This window comes from Xyrauchen texanus, chromosome 7, assembly GCF_025860055.1.
Source record: "Xyrauchen texanus isolate HMW12.3.18 chromosome 7, RBS_HiC_50CHRs, whole genome shotgun sequence".
NCBI lineage: Eukaryota > Metazoa > Chordata > Actinopteri > Cypriniformes > Catostomidae > Xyrauchen > Xyrauchen texanus.
Window position 1 is genome coordinate 7,965,713 of NC_068282.1, and position 6,144 is coordinate 7,971,856.

Here is a 6,144-nt window from a genome sequence, read left to right on the forward strand (position 1 = left end):
GACTGCAGCCTTTGGTCCTGCTTTGGAAAATATTTGGAGTCAGGATTATTGGATGTATTACTGCAGTCAAGGTTGGCATTCACACCAAATTAAAATACCCACACTATATTTATATTTTCTAGAGGACACCTCATATTTAACTTCTTTGAAATGTTACCAGTTCATGTTGTCTTTGTAGGATGCACCATTTTGGAAAGAAAAGGCAGGCTTGTCTCCATATCTGAACACCTGCGGTAACTCTACACACAAAACGTCTAGGTTACGTATGTAACCTCAGTTCCCCGATGGAGGGAACGAGACGTTGTGTCAGAGAAGCGACACTAGGGGTCTCTCTTGAGCGCCGATATTCACCTCTGGACTATGAAAAAAGGCCAATGAGAGTTGGCAACCAGTATTTGCATGTCCCACCCCGGACATACGGGTATTTAAGCGGCGCGAATAAGGGAGTTCATTCAGGATTTTTCTGAGGAGCCGGAAATAGTCCGGCCACAACAGTGGCTCAGCTCAGCGACGTGGCAGGGGAGACACAACGTCTCGTTCCCTCCATCGGGGAACGGAGGTTACATACGTAACCTAGACGTTCCCCTTCTGTCGCTCTCTCCACGTTGTGTCAGAGAAGCGACACTAGGGGTCCACTTATAAAAGTGCCATGCGCTGAGCCGTGTACGTGAACTGCTGATACAGGAGCGAGCAGGTATTCTTACGTGCAGGACGACCAACTGTATCAGGCTGCACGTACCCTTCCCCAATGCCCCATTTAAGCCATCAGGATTCCTTATCGTTACCCTGGAGGGGGGAACAAGGTGTTGGCCGCCAACCTGGGAACGGGCCAAGCCTGGCCGGGCCTCTTTTCTCTCTATGTTTCTCGCATAGAGCAACTAAGGCCGGGGCCCTTACACGCATTGAGGGAAGGGGGTCTTAGCCCTTATTCAGGGCGGAGAAGACCCTGCGGAGGCCACACCTACTCGAGAGGGGAGGCAAGTTTAAGTGGCAAAACCATCAGAGGCCTGCTTAGGGCCTATGTGGAAAAGTCGGTGGGGTGGTGGATCCAGCCTCATAGAGGGGGGAACATACAGTACAGCAACCGAGGCAGCCATGACTGCCTAAGGGAAACACGGGAGTCAGCTCGCCAGAGGGGACAGAACCGTGGTGTTACACACAGGGGGAGTCCGAAGGAGGCCTTACCTGTGGAGCACCTATACCAGTACAGGGTAGCTTGCGGTACCCGCAGTGGCGTGGGTCAGCGAGTTCCTACGCTGAACTGCGACCCATGAGGGCTAGGGAGGAATCAACCAGTGTACCAAACCTGAGATCTCCTGGGAATGAAGGCGCACTGTTTCCCCTGGTTAGGGTGAAGGGCGCTAGGTGCAAGCGATTCACCTGGTCAGATCATGGGCGTGCCACTGAGTTCTACTGGCTCGGTACCTGAGAAAACACGGGATGATACTGACTCAACTCGGAGATTGTAGAATCTCGCAAAAGTGTTAGGTGTTGCCCAGCCCGCTGGTCTACAAATGTCTGCTAGGGCAGTGCCCCTAGCCAGTGCCCATGAGGACACAACACTCCTGGTGGAGTGAGCTCGGACCCGCAAGGGGGGGGGCGGCCTGGGTGTGATAAGCCAGTGAAATGGCGTCGACAACCCAGTGGGCGAGTCTCTGCTTGGAGACAGCGTTCCCTTTCTGCTGTCCCCCAAAGCAGACGAAGAGCTGTCCGCGAACAGACGCCACTTTAGAGCGTAGAGATGCCTGGTAGAGGGGGCTCTGGCTTGATTGATTGTATCTATGACGGTCGGTGGTAGGCCGGCTAGATCTTCCGCATCCCGTCCAAGGGCCAGACATCGGGGTTCCAGAGGTCTGGGTGCGGGTGCCAGAGCGTGCCCCGTCCCTGAGAAAGAAGGTCCTTCCTCAGGGGAATTCGCCAGGGAGGGGCTGTCGTGAGGAGCGTGAGGTCCGAAAACCAAGTCCGGGTGGGCCAGTAAGGGGCTACCAGAATGGCTTGCTCCTCGTCCTCCCTGACCTTGCATAGCACCTGTGCAAGAAGGCTCACTGGGGGAAATGCGTACTTGCGCAGCCCCGCCGGCCAGCTGTGTGCCAACGCGTCTGCCCCGAGGGGAGCCTCTGTCCAGGCATACCAGAGCGGGCAGTGGGAGGTTTCTTGAGCGGCAAACAGGTCTACCTGAGCCTTGCCGAACCGGTCCCAAATCAGCTAGACCGACTGGGGGTGGAGCCTCCACTCTCCGCCAGGCAAGCTTTGTCTTGACAGCGCATCCGCTATCACATTGAGGTTGCCGGGGATGTGAGTGGCGCGCAGTGACTCCAGTCGCTGCTGACTCCAAAGGAGGAGACGACGGGTGAGCTGTGACATGTGGAGGGAGCGTACTCCGCCTTGGCGGTTTATGTAGGCTACGACCGTGGTGCTGTCTGTCCTGACTAAGACGTGTTTGTTCCGAATTAACGGAAGAAACTTCTGCAGGGCCAGAAAAACAGCCAGCAGCTCTAGGCAGTTGATGTGCCAGCGCAGCGGGCCTCGGTTCCACCGGCCTGCGGCTGCGTGCCTGTTGCACACGGCGCCCCAACCCAGTTTGGAGGTGTCGGTTGTGACCAGAACGCGTCGGGACACCTGCTGCAAGGGTACTCCTGCCCTTAGAAAGCAGAGGTCTGTCCAGGGTTTGAAGGTTTGGCGGCAGGCAGAGGTAACTTTTACGTTGTGCGTGCCGCGGCGCCATGCTCGTCTCGGGACTCGAGTCCGGAGCCAGTGCTGAAGTGGTCTCATATACATCAACCCCAGCGGTGCGGCCGCTGCGGAGGATGCCATATGCCCCAGGAGCTGTTGGAAACGTTTTAGCGGGACCACGGTGCCTGGCTTGAAGGAAGCAAGGCATTTCAGCACTGACTGAGCACGCTCGTTGGAGAGACGTGCTGTCATTGGGACTGAGTCTAACTCCAGACTGAGAAAAGAGATGCTCTGGACCGGGGAGAGCTTGCTCTTTTCCCAGTTGACCTGAAGCCCCAAACGGCTGAGGTGGCTGAGCACCTGGTCTCTGTGTGCGCATAGTAACTCTCGGGAGTGGGCCAGTATGAGCCAGTCATCGAGGTAATTGAGTATGCGTATGCCGGCTTCTCGGAGCGGGGCAAGAGCTGCCTCTGCGACTTTCGTGAAGACGCGAGGGGACAGAGACAGGCCGAAGGGGAGGACTTTGTACTGATACGCCTGGCCGCCGAACGCGAACCTTAGGAAGGGTCGATGTCGAGGGCGAATTGAGACGTGGAAGTACGCGTCCTTCAGGTCTACCGCTGCGAACCAATCTAGATGCCGGACGCCAGATAGAATTTGTTTCTGGGTGAGCATTTTGAACGGGAGTTTGGACAAGGTCCGATTGAAAACTCGCAGGTCCAAGATCGGTCGTAAGCCGCCGCCTTTCTTGGGTACAACGAAGGGCTGTAGAAACCCTTCTTCGTTTCGGTTGGAGGGACAGGCTCTATCGCGTCCTTTAATAGAAGGGAGGCGATTTCTTCGCGCAGGGAATGGGCATGTTGGCCGTGTACTGCGGAAAAATGTACGCCCACCAAGGGGGGTGGAGACCTGGCAAACTGAATTGCGTAACCGAGTCGAATGGTCCGGTGCAGCCAGCGTGACGGGTTGGGCAGTGAAAGCCACGCCTCTAAACTCCGTGATAGGGGCACCAAGGGGACGTACCCGGCGGGGCTTCGCAGCGGTGCGGAACAGGTAATGCGGCGTCGGGAGGCAACGTGGCGTCCCGAGGCTCTGGTGCTGAGAATAAACTCAAAGCACTTACCTTGCTCCGCGCATCCGGCAGGGGGCGGGTTCATGACTGAGGAGGAGGTCTGATGCTGGCGTCCTCTGGACTCGTCTGAACCGGCCGGCCGGGGAACAGTCGTGGGGCTGAAGGCGGGGACACCGCATCCATGGAGCCGGGACTGTTGAGGCCTGAAAGCAGAGTGCCGTGAGAACGGCATTTACGGGCCAGGTGACCCCAGAGACAACAAGGAAATAGCTCTATAGAGTGTAAAGAATTTAACAAAAAATTCTCCTCCCGGCCCTCCACCGGGGAACGGAGTGGTCTTACCAGCGCCGGAGCTAACGTCTCGGTCTCTGGGTCTGTCATCTCAGGAGCGCCTGGGAGCCTTCTGGGTCCTCAAGGGGGTCCGTGAGACGATGGGCGTCCAACTTCTGTGGGGAGCTCAACGCTGGGGGCTGAGAGCTGGGCCCACTCACTTGTTAGTTGAGGCGGAGCACCACTTTCTTTCTTTCTTGAAAGCCGCAGGAGGACGCCCTCGGTGAGCAGACAGGGCATGGCCCCTGGCGGCAGGTTTGCGGCAGGGCAGAATGCTTTTTTGCTTGAAAAAAGCCTTCGTCTGTTTCTTCACCACTGAGGACTGCTGGGTGAAGTTGTCAAGTGGTGTCGCCGAATGGACGGAGCTGGGAGACGGGGGCGTTTGAGAAAGCGTGCTTTGTCTGCCTCCCGTACTGCCTGTCCATCGTTGCGTTTCTGGACCACGGAGTGGCCATCGCCTGTTTGAGTGCAGTTTCTGCAGCACGTCAAGAACAGGACCACCCAAGTGCAGATTTGAAGTGCCCTGGTCCGGTGGACTTGCAGGAGGGGGCCATGGCGTGCAGGGGGGAGCGGTCTGGGACCATTCTACCACCGAGGGTAGCGAGAGCGGAGGAGCGAGGAAGCTGGGCTTGCTCAGCTCGTCATGCACATCCGGGAAGGAATCCGGGGGGTGCGGCTGTGAGCGGGGAAGCATAGCGGACTTTCTTGCGTCAGGCTCAGACTGGGCGGAGACCCGAAGGTGGCGGCCCAGGCGAGTTATCCGCATTCGGCGCCACTGTTACGCTCTCCGATGCAGCGGTGATGTCATCATCCAATGCCGGGGAGCTCGAGGGACTGGACGGTAGGCTGTTAAGCGGACCGCACTAATCACGAGCTCGGGGGAAGCAGGCAAGCGTGCCGGGGAGACGGGAGGTTTCCGAGGGGATTTACCCGGCGAAAGCGTCCCGTTATTCTCCCCAGATCGTTCTCCATCGCCCGCGGCGCCTGCCTCAATCCCGTAGGAAGGAGGCGAGGCGCGGGGGGCGGCTGAAATGGCTCTTTCTCACTACAAGAGAAAGCAGAGATCGCAACGCTGCCGCGGTTATGTTCTCACACTGAAAACATAACCCATTGGAGAGAATGCTCATCCCGAGCTCGGACGGAAACAAGCAAGCGTGCCAGGGAGGCGGGGGGTTTCGAGGGAGTTCACCCGGTGAAACGGAGCCCGTCACTGTCCCCAGATCGTTTTCATCGCCCGCGGTGCCTGCCTCAATCCCGTAGGAAGGAGGTAAGGCACGGGGGGGCGGCTGAAGCGGCTTTTTCTCACTACAAGAAAAAGCCTATGACCGCAATGCTGTCATGGCTATGTTCTCGTACTGAAAACATAGACCATTCATAAAAACGCTGCCTGCGTGTGATCGCAACCCAGGATTGCAAGGCAGTTTTTATGGCCGTCAGAGGTGGGGAGAATCAACGCATCCAGAAACTACACAGAGGCGGAAAATCGTCTTTAAAAAGACGCGTCCTGAGAAGGACGTTCAACGCCGCTGTGTTTTGCTCTTTTAGAGCGAAATTCACTCTTTTAGAATAACTCTTTCGAGATGTCTGCGCTGTCGAAGCGCCCAGGGGCAAGAATGCACAGCCGTGCACGAATGAGAAAGCCGCTGTTGTGCGCCGTCAGATCCAACAGCATGCAGAGCATCAGAGGATTAAACAGGAACTTGGTGTGTAACTGCATGCACGACCATCGTCCAGTCCAGAGGTGAATATCGGCACTCAAGAGAGACCCCTAGTGTCGCTTCTCTGACACAACGTGGAGAGAGCGACAGAAGGGGAACAGTATGCTACTTTTAACTGAGCACATATCATTAACTGAGGTCAGCTGCAACATCCTTGCATAAGCACCTGGTTTGATGGTGGGAAATCACAGCTGTCTTCAAGCAAGCCTTTTCCCTGAGGCATCACTGCAAAGGTTGAATGCCCTTTGCATGCTGTGGAATACAACGAAATTAAGCACTGAAATAATTTATCTAAATTTGATGTCAGTTGGTTTTACCTCAGTCTTACAGTGATTTTTTTAGTTAAATGTA